Raw genomic sequence first — 16,240 nt, forward strand, 5'->3', positions numbered from 1 at the left:
GATCCTCTTCGAAAGGGGAACCCTTTTAGGGTTATAAATTATTGATTAAATTAGCATAATATAGTACAAAGCAGGAATCAGGCCTGCTTACACATGTAATAAATTAATCAATTAATTTGATTTGTGGGTTATCTTTAATTATAACACCCTTAGATTGTCAATCCTTGGTGCCAAGACTGTTGCACTTGCACAAGAATGTTTCCAAGTCCGTAAAAGCAACATTATATTGTGATTCCCATTGTACGGCTCCAACAAAACCATATTGCACATTATAAAAATTCACTATTATCTATATAGGAAGCTTCAATTATGAGCCCATCTTAGGAGACATACTGTCTTTGCTTTTCACTAGGTGAAAAGAACACTTATTTGCCTTTTTTTAATCTTTTTTTTTTCAAATTCTCAAAATGGGCATAGCGATTCTCTTTTATTGGAGAAAATTTTCATTGACCGTAAGTTTCCTTCAATATTCCAAGAAAAAAAGAAAAGAAAAGAAAAGAAAAGCACCTTCTCCGGATTAAGTGCTGTGTTGAACAAATGGTTTTCCTCTAGTATAAGACAAAATTTAACTTCATAGAGAATTAAGATCAATGGAGCTAATCATTTTTGTTCAGCTATCAAGTTGGGTTTTGTATCTCTCTCTCTCTCCCTCAAACCACTCAGAAATAATCTTCTTCTGCATAATCATGATATCGAATTAATGACTTTATCACCTTTATATAAACAGAGCAATGATTATTAATAAATCACAAATGACATTAATTCCACAAACTTACCATCAAGTTTTATCCAATTAATATCAGTAAATAATACAAAAGAAAATCTTTTTTCGCCAGACTAGTCACTGTTATAACATTTAATCACGAATAGTGCTACAGAATCCTGTTGAAATGCCAATCGGTACCAAGTACTTGTTTGATTGAAGGTAACTCCACTCAAGTACTTCAATTCTCAAAAAGTAATAAAATTTTGCTTGTTTTGTTGGCTATATGCCTTGAATTCTCGAAAACTTAGGCTCTTTCTTAATTATAATGAACTTTCCCTAATTCAGTTAAGTTACTTCCTGGTAAGTAAATTTTTCTATGAAGTAGGCAATTAGAACTAAATAAGGCCTAAATCTTAATTACTGGGTTATATGGTACGTAACTATCACCATGAGATGCAAAGTTGCTAAAAATATAAAGGCTTAGTATCAAAATCAGAAGGGACAAATGTTAAAAACTAACTCAATAACTTCTGGTGCTTTGTTGCTTTCTCATTCACTGTTTCCCTATTTTTGTTCAGTTGGCTCTATTGTTTTATTTCAGAGAAGCAACTATCATAAAAGCCCCACTAACCACCCTTGTCATTAGTATATGGTATATTCATCCTCACATAATGCAAGGAATACAGGACAGCATGAATAGTTTTTTTCCCCTTTTATTTATTTAATTAATTTTTTGAGCAATAGGGTCATTTCAACGAGCTTTTCTGTGGTATATGACAAAACTAACCACCGTCTTTCTCAAAAGGAGAGGCCTTTCTGCAACTAGTATCGGAAATAGTCTAGTTCACTTTATTCTAATTCAGCACCTTAACCAGTTAGAAATCAAAGTGTTCACACTTTCGGTTATCCTATTGCCTCCTGGTTTCTGAACTATATTCTGATTCTTCTCTTAGAATGGTTTCAGCCGAAAAAAAGTTAGACTTCTTTTACGTACAGTGAAGCTGCAATTTGTAGCTATATGAAAAGAAGTTTAGTGAGGTTGCCTGCTGAAGCAATTTTGATTCGTTACGCAGCTCCACTGGTCCACAGATCTAGGAATAATTACTTATTTTGCACATCAAAGAAAAGATGAAAACAGAGGATGCATTAATCTCAATAACATAAATAATAGAACCACAAAAATATTTCGTATTCTTCAAGTAAAACAAATAGACTACACTACCAGCTCCACTATTTGAGGCATCTTTGGACAAGATAAAATGGTATAATAAAAGGGACATACCATGATCAATAATACTGGTTGGGAATCTGATACTGCCGTCTTCTGAACCTTTTTTTATTGACAGATGTAAGCCCTTGTGCAATGAGGCGATCCTGCGCATCTCTACACTATACACATATTCACATACACAACTGATCATTGCCAGCTCGACTATCTTTATTTAACTACCAAGTTGACTATCTCTTTTCAACCAACCATGAATCAACTTGGACAAGAAACAAATACTGGCCCTATACAATGGTGACATGATTATGACTAATGGACATGGATCACGGTAAAATAAATCCACACTTGAAGGGTGTGACGAGAAAACACTAGTTACTAGAACTAAATGCAGGAACTTATGAAGCATCTATTTGCAGCCATAATTTATTCAGGAAACGTGGACCTTGGGCCAGCCTTAATCTTCAAGTAATTCAGTCTAAAGATTTCTCCTCGTTGTATGTCAACCCAAAACCAAAGGGAAATAAAGGATCATATGAGTTATCTCCACTATTCATAGGCAGCTGTTCAACCTTCTTAAACCATGTTACAGGCAGTTTGCCCTTAAATTCATAGTCTCCAAATATAACATCTACGATTCCTGCTCCTTCAGTTCCAGGCAACCAAGCAGCAACAAAAGCATCTATCTTTTCCAAGAGCCATGCCTCTAAAACTAAAGGTCTTCCAGATATCAAAATTACCAAGGTGGGGATTCTATCAGCAACTGAGCTAATAACATCAGCTCCATTGAAGGGTATCAGGAGCTCTGAATTATCACCAGTGAATTCTGCATATGGATCTTCTCCAACAGCTACAATGGCATAAGAAAAATCTTGGCCTGCTAAAGTGTCTGGCGATGGATATTTCTCATGAATCACTTCTGTTTCCCCTCCCACCGCATTTTTTATAGCATCCAAGATAGTAGTCCCTTCAATATAAATGATCTCATAAGTGTAATACTAATTTATTCAGAGCATTAGGCATGAAAGAACATATAATAGAAAAATTATTGTCGGGTTTTGGATCTTGTTATAACAATGAAGTCCAAAAATAAGCTGGATATCAGCTCACTCCATTGGAGAAATATCTTTATGGTGAGTGTAGGGACCTGGGATCTCAACCAATGATTGGAGGGTTAAAAAAGAGGGCATGTTTGTGCGGCCATCCATTACACCCAAAAGAAAAATTATCAAAAGAAGACAAAAAGAGAATTTAAGAGTTGTTTCGCATGAACTCAAAATATATGTTTCATTTCCATAGGCCATTTTCTTCTATTTCTTTTCAAGATGGGGAGTTGTGGAGGAGAAATTGTTCCATCCAGAATGGAAAAGGAGTAACAAATTAACTGATTATTCAGACGACTAGTGTCACAACAGCGATGCACTACCACACACCCATTCTCATGTGCACACAGGGAAAAGGGGTTTTTTTTTTTTTTTTTTTTTTTTTTTGAAGGGGGAGGGGGAGGGGTGCACGCAAGGTTCATGGTGGTGTTAGATTTTACCATATTAACAAAGTGATCCTCTACTTAGGTATAGACCTTGCCATAGTCCGGTTTGAAACTGAGACTGGTCCTAATCAGGACCAAAATCAGTCAGTTCGGTTTGGTTTAAAATTGGACTTTTTCTTTAAAAAAAAAAAAAATTTTCGACGGTTGAGTTTTATCAAAACTGGAATCGAGGGGACCCTGCAGTTCTAATTCCGGTCCCCAAGATCCTTGAACCGGAACTGGCCCGATGAACACCACCAGGTACATGAGCATGTGTAGTGGGTGTCTATGCAACTTATCAATAGAATTAGCCTTTGGTAGAAAGGATGAAGTAAAGCAGGAAGCAAAGGGTGAGAGGTGGTGTAGGCAAAGAGGAAAATGTGATGTGACTGCTAAATGCTAATACTCTCACTCTGTCCAAGTAACATCATGAATGAAGGCTTACACACACACACAAAAACAAATGTCACTCATATTTCTTTGTTGCAGATAGAGCAATAACCGCATACCAATAGTAATATTGCCGCTTCCTCCATACCAAGTTATGGTCCACCCTCCACACTGATATCCAAGATCGTCAGCATGTGTTCCCGTGACAAGAATCTTTTTAGCATTTTTATGCAATGGAAGAAAAGGTTTCTTTGGATCCTTCCCATTTTTCAAGAGAACCAAAGACTTGCGAACTGCTTCACATGCCAATTCTCTATGCAGCTGTCAAGAAATACTAAGATTAAAAAGGAACCTCAAGCAACAAATCAATTGAGATAATCTACAAATGACATTAAAATCAAAAGTTCAACAGTATGGTCATTCAAATGATATTGTAAACTGTAGCAAATAAAAATAAAGATACACATGTTTCTAGTTAAAGATTAGAATCTCCTAATCATTATGTTACTCCACTGTGAGTATTTGATATATGTATATGTCCACAGGTTGGATTCACCTGTTTTTTAAAAGTTCATTAGACTTTTCTACTAATTTGAAACATCAAGGTGTCTTGATAACTATGCCCTCTTTCTGAAATAAAGCTACACAAAGTGGGTAGCTTTCTCCCTTCCCATATCCCTTCCAATTCCACTTTCAGGTCCCAGCAGGATTCAAACCTTAGACCTCTTAAACAAAATCCCAAGCATTTATAGTTCGGTAACCCCTTGGGGACATGCCTAATTCATACTAATATTTCCTTTTTAGCCATCTAATTAACATCCAGAAATACTCTCTGTACCCTGTTCATTTTCCCTCTCTATATCTGCAGACGCCAATGAATCATTCTCCTTAAAATGATTCTGAATTTTGATTATAATCCTGTTTTGTAATCACAGGGTTGGATATGACCTCAAAATGGAAATCACATTGCTAATGATGGAGACACATGAATTTACTATTTAGCAGTGTTATAAATAGTTGAATTTCAATACCAATATTAGCTACTTCAGGTATTTAGTATCTATTTCTGATTTTAGATTCTAAAATCCAACAAAAATAAAATATATGAAAACCTAATGAATGTAGACATGGATGAATCATGTATATTATGACTACATAAATAACCAAGTATGTTAACGGGGTAAAAGTTAAACAGACCATGAACAAAACTTCCTGAGCATTTACCTTGCAACCAACCAAATCTAGTAAAGATCTATCAGCAAAGGGATATTCAAAAAGACCTGCAACAAACTTTACTCTCAGTATTCGCTCAACCGCATCATCAATTCTGGCCATTGTTATCTCCCCTGATTCCACCAGAAGCATCAGGTCATCCACAAATTGTTCATGTTTAAGACCCACCATCACCTGCGGAAAATGAAGGCATAAATCAAGGAAAGAGATCTTTATTCTAGGTCTATTGGAATTAAAATTTAGTCTCTACCATGTCAATTCCAGCGCACAGCAGCAGAAATGCAGTAACGATAGTTTGAGCCACGAGGATTGCTAAGTCGGTTCAATGCTTCCCAGTCAGAAAGCACAACACCCTGCCACAAAATATTGCCTCAAAACACATCCACATGTCCACAAACAGTTGCATAAACTAAAACCGGTGTGAAAGCATTAGACTTTGTTAAATGCTACATTTCAAGATATCTCAAATCTCTCTTCCTTTGAGAAAAGAAAAGATAATGGAAAATAATCAGGATGAAACCAATTTAACATCACAAGAAGTTGTATCTCACTGATCAACAAGAAGAAAATAGGAGATCAGTAAGGTAACCAATAAGCAACCAAATTTAGCAGATTATCGTTTTAGTAGAATGCTTAATTAATGATAGCATTACACTTTGAAAGAGAAAGTACAAGTCATTTCAGGATATTACAAGTAAAACAGAATAAATGGTCTTTACCTGAAAACCTAACTTATCTTTTAAGACTTCTGTCAGAAGAAAATGGTGAGCATGCAGTTGATGTCCATTCCAACTAGAATAGGATGCCATAATTGTGGAAATACCCTGCGAAATACAGTCCAGAAAAGGAACCATGTGGATCCTCTCTAGATCTTCATATGACAGTATGGTATTCCCCTCATTTATACCTCTATAGGTGCCCCCATCTCCCACAAAATGCTTAGCACAGGCAATAATATTGTTCCTGGAATCAAATAGCCAATCAGAATAGTTAATAAATGGGGGCCATGATAATGCCTTGACCAATTTCAAATACATTATAAACATACATCCATAGAATGCAAAAAAGAATTTCTTAAACCATTAACCTCATTGAAGATGCAATGTGCAACTGCACCAAAAGCAGGGATTGTTGACCATATTGGGTCAATCTCATGAGTTTTGATAATTACAAGACACTGATCATACGCCACTAAAGATTTCTTCATAAGTTCTTGCAGATCCAAAAAAAATTGATGCCAAGCAGGAAATAATGGAGGATATTGGATGCTCAAAGCTTAAAGGATTCTACACAAAAAGAGTACGATACAAGAACATAGATTTGTGTAATTTTAGAACTCCATGCAAGTCATTCACCTTAAAAGTGAATGCATATTGTATAGCTTAAAAGTCTATCTTAGGATTTCTGGAATAAAAGCTATTGCACACTGAAAACTATCATGAGAAAAATAAGTTTTCTGTGAGTTTAAGGTATTTAAAAACTCTTTGGAGTTTGTATTTTTTCATGAAAAATCTTTTGCAGTTGATAGAAGGATTAGTCCTTTGAAGTTATAGCTTATGTGGTCTGTATTCAGATAAATTTCTTTTATCCATCAAAGGAGTTCAGATAAACATGAATATGGTTTTGGAAAGAGTAATGTCACTTTTGCAAAATCAGGTTTGCCTGAATATAGTTCAGGTAACCAAAATTTGATCCCAGAAAAGGAAGACCTGAATATGGTTGATTGCTTCTGTATGAGAAAAGGTCTACTGCTGCAGTAAACCTCAATTTGATCTCAGAATATTTGGAACAGCTGTATTTTCAGATAAAACTAAAATATAGCCAGGTAAACCACTTCTATCTGCTTTGTTGCATTAAATCTATCTATCATTCAATTGCTTGTTTCTTCAGGTCCTCCATAAACACCATCTTCCGAACTCATTTTAATGGAAGGAAAATCAGAGTACAGAGCTTTAATTAAAACCTATCTGTTGTATATTTATATTCATTCTTTTGAGCTTTGTACTTGCAAATACATTTTGTGTGTATTGCTTAGGTTTCAATTTTATATTCAATATTTGTTTTTAACATATCAGTATCTAGTATTCATCTTGTTGGATTGTTATCAAGAGTGATCAAGAGAGTTGAAGTTTAGTTGGAAGGTATCACCATAGGGACTATATCAAGAGTGTTGAAGCTTTCCTGTGGGTTATCAATGCAGGGATTATTGTATAAGGGTTTACTCTCCACCTGTTGAAGGAGATCAATGGTGGAAGGGAAACTCACAAAGTGGATCCTAAAGAGTATGTAGATCAAGGAAGACTGAAACTCTATAAATTTCAGAATTTGATTTCCCTATCTCTATTCTCTATTTAATGCTTTAAAGCATTGCATCTTTATTACCTTGGGCTGATAGGTTTCTTTAAGTGTAGAGACCAAGTTCTAATAATCACATTTGGGTGTTAATTTCTCTACCTTCCAGCTACAAAAGGATAGCCATTTGGGTGTCCTTCAGGAGGCTGCCCCTGCAAGCCTGCAATGATAGAGGTCATCTTTCTAACTGTGTCCGTGTCTTCACTATAGCTTTCATAACATCTTCCCCACCGGGGATCTCTGCATACCTATCAGCAATCATTAAAATAAATTATACAGTAAATTATTGTTACAATCAAGAAGGAATATAAAGAATAAGAGCCAGAAAAAATAAAGAATAATCTATGTTAGTATTATTTGTCACATTCCTGAAGCTCACGATTTGAATTTGTCACATTCCTGAAGCTCACGATTTGAATCATCCTTCTGGATTCTGTTTAAATTATTTTATTGCAAATACTACCACACCTCAGTGGAACATAACATCGTATCATATCCTACAAGTTTAGTATATACTGAGTGTCGCAAGGGTTTTGCCGTCGCCAGACGAATTCTCACCAAAGTGGGAAAAATGAGGAGTCGCCACTTTAATTTTGAGGGAAATTAAAGAAAACCACTTGTAAAAATTAAAAACCACTTTGAAAACAAAGATTCTAGGTTCGGGATCCGTACACGGGTGGGGAAGGTGTTAGGCCACCCACCTCGTCCTTCAACGAGGGTAAGCAGATTTAATGTTGTACTCTTTATAAATTAAAATCGATAATTGGGGGGTCAAAATGATGATATTGATCAATTGTACGAAAAAAGGAATGTTTGATATTTCACTATTTCGGGTTGCCCAAGAACACGAGTAGATGAGATGACACTTCAGTGAATAGGTGTTATGTAATGGATTTTTAGGGGGTTAATATGAACGCTGAAGTTGTGATATTCTCGGGGAAATTTTTGTCCTATAAATATGAGTGCCTTGAGGAGGACTCTCCATCGTGCCTCAACCTAATATTCGAGATACTTTGGAAAGAACTCTCCCGCCGATCCCTTGGTGTATTAAACATTTAATTCGAGAGCTCCGGTAAGAACTCTCCCCCAATCTCTTAGTACATTTTAGTTTGAATTTAAGCTAAGAGAATTCGGGTAAGAACTCTCTCCCGATCTCTTAATGTATTCTGTTAAAATTTAAGTGGAGGATTTCGGGTAAGAACTCTCCCCCGATCTCCACATATTTTATTAAGATTTTGGCCAAGAATTCGGGTAAGAACTCTCCCCCGATCTCTATATACTTTATTAAGATTTTGGCTAAAAATTCGAATAAGAACTCTCCCCCGATCTCTTAATATATTGCATTAAAAATTAGGCTGAGTTCGGGTAAAAATTCTCCCCCGATCTCTTAATATGTTGCGTTAAAAAAAAATTAGACTGAGTTCGGATAAGAACTCTCTCCCGATCTCTTAATATGCTGCGTTAAAAAAATTAGGCTGAGTTCGGGTAAGAACTCTCCCCCGATCTCTTAATATATTTATAAGAATGGCGTTTTATAACAACTTTGAACTAAGGATTCAGGCAAAAGGTCCTTCTTGACCCCTTTTATATGGGAATGAAGTACCGAAGGCACAAGAAACCCCTGTGTAGAACTTTTCCTAGCTTGCGGAACCTTATAACTAGATGGCGGACGATAGGCCGAACTCCTTGCCAATCTTCCGCATGATCGTTTTATCAGAACTCTTTTATTTGCGACATCCGATCTCTTTTTAGTAGCTCGCCCGGGATCCGAACTTATCTCGATTCCCAATCTATTGTTTTATCGCCTGGGTTCGTTCCAAGGCCCGATCTCATAACTTATTTGTTTGACCTAATCTTGTTTTCAACTTATTCGACCTATGCTACACCTATCTTCCTTTATCATTTTTCATTTATTCAGACTAAAAACTTTCATGTTAAAGTACTCCTGCCTATATTCTTTAGAGTATTTACGAGTCACCGATGACTTGAACATCTACTCTCGAAAGGAATAAAAACTAGGTGACGATAAATGGAGTTTACGAATGAATAAAAAGAAGGCACATAAAATAACTACGGGCCTAGATAACCTATTTTGAGATTTAGTGTGACTAGATATAATAGAAACTTCAAAAGAAAACCTGCAGAAAACAAACCAAGGATATTCAACAAAATGACAATTTAGATGCTTACCTGTGGAAAGTTGAGGAGACAGGCGAGCTGACTCCGATATCCACAAATCTTGGAGAGGTGAAAGCTTACGGCCGAAGGACTTGAGCTTACCCAAGGTAATGGGAATAGATTGAAACGAAATTGAGTTCGGAGGGTAATGCACAAATACTAGGGCGGTGGGAATGAGGCAGAGTGAAGATGGTTTCACAGGGTAGTGCACAGGTACTGAAAATGAAAATCTCAGGATTTAGAGCTCCTTTTGATGAAATACTTCAGAAAACTGGTTTCTAAAGTTCTCAACACTTTGAAATCTCCGAATGACAAGTAGCAAGACTGAATCAAAGTCCAGAGTCTTTCCACGATAATCACCACCTTTTTCCTTCTACAGTGTTGCATGCAGGTATTTATAGGGAATAGGTGTCCAAAATGAAGGGTCAGGATCTTATCAGGGGGAGACGGAAGGCTTAGATTCAAAAGTACATAATCTGATGTTTGAAAATTAAAGAGAATCAAAATGGAGAGTCGGGATTCCGTTCAGAATATCTGTCCTTTCTTCCCTTAATCCAACTGTCAAGTGTCTCGCCTTACGAAATAAATCCAAAGGCTGGGAATAAAAGGCGCTGAATCTGTCATCTGCTTTTAATCTGAGGGCTCTAGATGCATTCTTACAATTATAATCAACGGTGTAGATCGGGATGTACAGAGCTGTTTTAACCGTTTTGGTGTCTGGCAGCTAGGAGAGTGTCCTTACGAATGAGATGTGTTGTGAGGATCTAATCATGCCTGCAATGCTTTAACTAACTTGGATTTAACGGTGGGGGAAGCTAATTAAAGGCCATGATAGGTAGTTATTCAACTCCCTGAGTTCTCCAATCTTACGGGTTATTCCTTATTTTTCTGATCTTCCCATTATGACCGTCCCCTTTTAGGGTCATTATTCCGATCTCTATCTCTTGCATCGGGTCCCCTCTTATTTCCCGATCTCTCTTATTCTTGATCTTTCCTCTCTATCTAACTTGTATTGGCCAAAACAATAAATTCTTTAGTTACCGATGCATCCGCTTCAGGTTCTGTATGCAATAAATGCCGGGGCCCTATATATATCTCAAGGGATTTTCCTTTGCATATTCACAACTTTCTCCGGTGAACCTTCAATGTTTCATTCTGCAGTTTTTGGCTTTTCCGACAAAAATACTTCCCATGATAACCACTTTAGTCTTTTTCCGAATCCTTTTTTTGTTCATTTCCTGAAAATGAGCAACTCCGATGATCAGAGGTTCATGAGGGTGTCATCCGATGATGGTGAGGGAACTGGACTAATTAACCGATCAAGGTTAAAACTAACTATCGCACCGATCTCTAGTCGGCCATCGGCATGGCTCGTAGACCGATCTCTGACAAGAAGACCGCTAATTTCAATCTTAATATCGGTGACCGCCTTTTGAAGTTCACTTGATTCCTCACCATCTCGAGGGCCCCGATTGCAACTCGGTTCTGGTCGATGATATCAATAATGACGCCACTCAATATCATAAGTCATAGTCACCCCACCTGAGCTGTACATCTGCCCAGTATTTATTGCTGGCTTTCTAATCAAACACATCTTTTGATTCAGCCACAAGACTAGGCTTTGACATAGGCCAGCATTTTGGGCTTCGGAGTAGTCTTAAGCTAGGTAAAATGTAGTGCTGATTTTGAGAGATCGCCCAAATGATGTAATCATATCTTTTGAGATCACCCAAATGATGTAATCTGATCTTTTGGAAATGAAATGAAATTTTTACTTGAATGTTTTTGTTTTATTATTGCATTAGTTATTTTTTCGATCTCCGATAAGTGTACTCGATCTGATCCCTAGACGAATCGCCATTCGCCGATCTGTGAGTTTGGAAATTTGTTCAATCCGATGACCTTAGTTGACCGATCTCATTTATCTTATTTTTTTATTATGTTTCTGAAACCTTCTTGTGACGTGTCAAGGAGGCGGCCCAGTTCCGCTAACCGATGCGTCACTTGGGACTTCGTGAACATTTAATGTTTAGACGGATATAAATAGGGGAAATGTTAGTCATTTGTTTCCTTATGTCATTTTCAGACCTTCCCCTAGCGATTTCAACACTTCCTCTTGCTTTCTAAGTTTTCAGGCACCGATTCACACTCCGGTAAGGGTTTTGATCTTTTCTTGATTAATTTTCTTTTTTATTTTATGAAAATGAGTGGTACCAAGGGTCAGAGAGCTGCGAGCCCGCCTTCTGTCCATATTTCGTGGACCTCGAAAGAAGACGATGTGATTAGACCAAGCAGACGATCCAGCACAGCTACCAAACCGAAGTGAGAAATTTCTTCGAGAAAGGAAAACCTACAAGTTGATGAACTGTCATCAGTTCTTAGAGAAACTGATATCCAATCCATAAGTCAAGAATACAATCTGCGGATCGACTCTTTTGAACTGATCAGATGCCATGGCGATCTTCGGGCCGATCACTTTTTTGAAGAAGGCGATCTCATCATAGTGTACGAGGAGCAGCTGAAGTCCGGCTCCATTTTCCCTTGGATGGATTTTACAAGGCCGTCCTAAAATTCCACCATGTCTCGATAGCTCAAGTGCATCCGAACTCCTAGCGGACTTTAGTAGCCTTCAGAGGTCTCTGCCGAGCCAAGAGACTGAAGCCCACGGTTAGGTCTTTGCCGAGCTGCATAGGCTTGCCCGAAGAAAGGATGATGAATTTTGATTCTTTCAAGCAAAGCCGAACTGCGGGCTTTTCACCGATCTCCCTTCTTCGCTGAAGAACTGGAAGGATCGGTTTTTCATCCTTAGAAGCAAGGATCGAACGGTTTTGAGGGGATCCCACATAATTGAAATTATTTAGTCCCCCAAGTCCCTAAGAAGTTTACTTTAAATAAAGACGAAGATGCCATGGTGAAAGAATTAAAAACTCAGGCGACCACCCATAAATATTCATGCTTAAATGGGGTCATGGCCGAACTGAAATGGTGGATGATGCGACTGATCTCCCACAAAGATTACGAGCTTCAGCTTTCTGACCTCAGTCCTGCTACCGGTACAATTCAGATCTCTAGTCTCTTAATTTTAGCGAACTCACTGACTTTTTCTTTGTGCAGGTATGGCGGGTGGTGACGCTTCCAAAGAGAGCCGCAAGCGAAAGAGGGAAGTCTCCCGAAAGATACGAGCGATGAAAGAGGCTACTGCCACCGCTGCTCAGACACCTCAATGAGACTTTGTAGAAGTACCGAGCTTCCCTCCTCAACCTCAAGAGCAGCCGGTCTCGGATGTAGAGGTCGTCGTCTCTCCATCTTAGCAGATCGAATGTCCGCCTCCTCTTATCTCTTCCAATGTAGAAGAAGAGTCTTCCGACCCTAATGTAGAACGCTTTGCCAAGGAGCTCAACTTTTTATCCAATCGCTGGAAAGAAACCACTCCACCCGAGGGAATCCTGATCTAGCCAAAGTTATAGGCGCTTCCATCTATTTCCAAGAAGATCGGAACCGGTTGGCTGAGGAGAGTATTAACGATATTCTAACTCAGACAATGAGTTTGGGCTTGGAGGCTATTGCAAGCCAGCACGTGATCAGAGAAAAAGCCCACGCCTTAAAGAAGGAAATTCCTAAGGCAGTCCAGGATGCGTTATCTGCAAAGGCTCAGCTCTCCACTGCCAATGATTATATCGTCAAACTGGAAGATCGGGTAAAGTATTGCGAAGAAAGGATAGCTGAAGTGGAGCGAGAACTTGAAGTCTCACGGGCTGGTCGATCTGCCGATCTCGCTCGTTTTTCTGAGGAACTTCGGGCGAAAGAAGAGAAACTCCAAGCAAAGGAGGATGAGAGCACTACAAAAGAGGCTAAGGCATATGTAAACGCCCATAACGACCTCTTGTCCGAACTAAAGAAACGTTATCCTGAGGAGAACTTTTCTTGGATGGATAAACATATCCCAGCGGCCGAAGAGGACAGCGATGAGGAGCACGAGGGTGAGGAGAGAGAGAGGAATGTAACCGGGGAGCAGGGCAAAGAATACCCCCCTTGCTAATTGACTTGTATATTTTATTTTGGAATGAATTGAAGTCTTTTATGTTCAATTTCTTGATAAGATAGTGAAGCACCCAAACCAAATTGTCTGAGTACTTAATTGATTGAATGTAGTTGAACATTAAACCTAAGAGCGACTATTAATCAAAAGATATTAAATTACTCCAAGAGATCGGAAAAACATTACACGCGAACATGAGATCGGACGGAGCCATGACCAAATACCGAATGGAACTTTAGAATATTAGAATTGCAAAGATTTGACACTGACTTGAACTTTTAAGGTCGGAACCATTATTAGACCAGATAAAAACCTTAACTTCATTTTGAGGAATATCTGGGGAATTCAAGCGAGAAGCTCGATCACAACATTAGTCAAATGAAATTCTGCGATATTTGTACATAGAGAGATCGGAGAACAACAGCAGGCAAGATTGGATGGTTCGGAGACCCAATATTGACTCGAACTCATCTGATAAAGACCAAGAGATCGGAAAGCAATCTAACTTGAGCGTGAGATCGATTTGTTTCAGGGACGAGCGATCAGTAAGTTCAGAAAAGTTACCTGCTATTGGGACATCGGTCGAGAACGGATAATAAATTTTCAATTTTAAAAGATCCTTGCCTTCGAAGGTCGGCCAAAATATGGTGTCTACACTGAGTCAACACATTATTAAAATTGTTCATATCATTATGGTGAAGCTTACTAAGAATTGCACCCACCCTAGATAAACAGCAAGTGATTTCTAGAACTTGCAACCAACCTTGAGCACCACATTGATTACGATTAAGAAATTATTCTTTTCCTTTGTCCCCCCTTGTTGGAATACAATTTTAAAAATTACAAGCAACTCTAATATTGGATTATAGTACAAGAAGCTACAGTAATTTGCTACTTCTTGAACATCATTCAGTTGCTTTTGATTCAAAAGCTCATCTCACGAGGGAATGATATAAGGTGATTGCAAAGGCTTTTCTTATTTCATTCTTTTCCCTTTTTGTGCTTAAGTTGCTAAGTTAAGCAGTATAACATTTATGTTCATCATCAGCATCCTGTTTCAATCTGAGATGGCTGCACAATTCAGCCAATGCTCCCTCGGACGAAATCAAAGAACTTCAAAAGAGTAGCCAAAAATATGACAATAAGATACGCCCAAAAAAAAAAAAAAACACTTACAGCCACACAGGGTGCAAAAGTATAATTAATGCCACTTGCCCTAACTTCAAGTGCTGTTGCAATGCCTATCCTGCGTATCAAATCTGCATCTCTACACCACATTTTGGCATTAGAGTTCAGAAACAACAACCAAAGTGTTAAAGTATAAGTTAAAATTCTAAGTTACCATCACTGTTTTATTCTTTATAAAGTCAACTGAAAATGCTAGTTATTCCAATTGTCAATTGATTGAACGCCACATTAAAAAACTAACCTGGTGGATCCAAGGCCAACATTGTGAGGAAAAATGGTGGTACCATAGACACCACTGTTACCATGGACAGCATCAATCCCATATATAATTGGTATACCTAGCCGGGAATCAAGTGCCAGCCTTTGAAACCCATCAACCATATCCGCCCAGTCAGAGGACAACGCATTCTTAAAGGGTGCACTACCTCCAACGCTAAGCACACTCCCTACCAAACAGTTGTCCACCAAATTTATGAGAAAATGCTTAATAAAAGAAAATTGACACAGTGACATTGACCAACATGTAATCACTTCCCTTCCATCTTTCTTTCTTTCATTTTAAAACCCAAATAAGTAAAAAACTAATTAATATTTTCTTAATAACTTAAAAACATTTAGTCGAACATGTTTCTGGTTCGATCAACAAGAATATAATATCAAAATAAAAATTTATTATCATCGAGATATATTTACGTTCGTGTGTTTTAGAGAGCAGGAGAACAGAGGAAGAGGATACCAACGGCCAAGTCTCTAAGATAGTAGGGAGAGGCAACGCCGCGCTCGATTTGGGTCATCTGGGCAACCTTCTCATTCAAAGTCATTCTTGAAAGAAGGTCTTTGACACGAGCTTCTACAGGCGCATAGGGATCTTTGTAAATGCAGGGATCCATCTTCTCTTCCTAGCTCTTCTCTGCTCCAACTGGGGTAGCACCAAAATGTACAAAAAATACGAAGAAAATTTGGAATTGGCGGTTGTCCTGTCTGGGCAGGTTCTACTTCCCCCCAGGGCCCGGTTTCGTCTGGTCATGGATCGAAATCACCGGTTTCACCTAATAGAATCAGAGTTTAGGGCCGACTTTGAATTTTCAACGATCTTAAGGGCTCATTTACTTAAAAAAAAATTAAGATAATTTTCTGTAAAATTTATATGTATTAATTTTTTAAATAAAAATCTGAAAGATTAATTTTTAATTTTTAAAATTTAACGAAAATTTAGAAAATACTATTGAATTATCTGGAGTTGATTTTAAATAAGAATAATAATTTTTTTATAATTAAAATTATATTATAATTTTCATAATAAAATTGAATAATTATTTAAATTTTTTTATAATAATTACAAATTAAACATATTATTATAAAATAATAAATAAATATATATTAAAAATCAAAAATTAAAAC

At 37.6% G+C, this 16,240-nt stretch overlaps 1 pseudogene; it reads right to left on the bottom strand.

The window, feature by feature from the left end:
- Positions 1–1,897: 1,897 nt before the first annotated feature.
- Positions 1,898–15,946, bottom strand: LOC131183105 (uncharacterized; annotated as a pseudogene).
- Positions 15,947–16,240: the final 294 nt, after the last annotated feature.

Source organism: Hevea brasiliensis, chromosome 9 (assembly GCF_030052815.1).
Source record: "Hevea brasiliensis isolate MT/VB/25A 57/8 chromosome 9, ASM3005281v1, whole genome shotgun sequence".
Classification (NCBI taxonomy): Eukaryota; Viridiplantae; Streptophyta; class Magnoliopsida; order Malpighiales; family Euphorbiaceae; genus Hevea; species Hevea brasiliensis.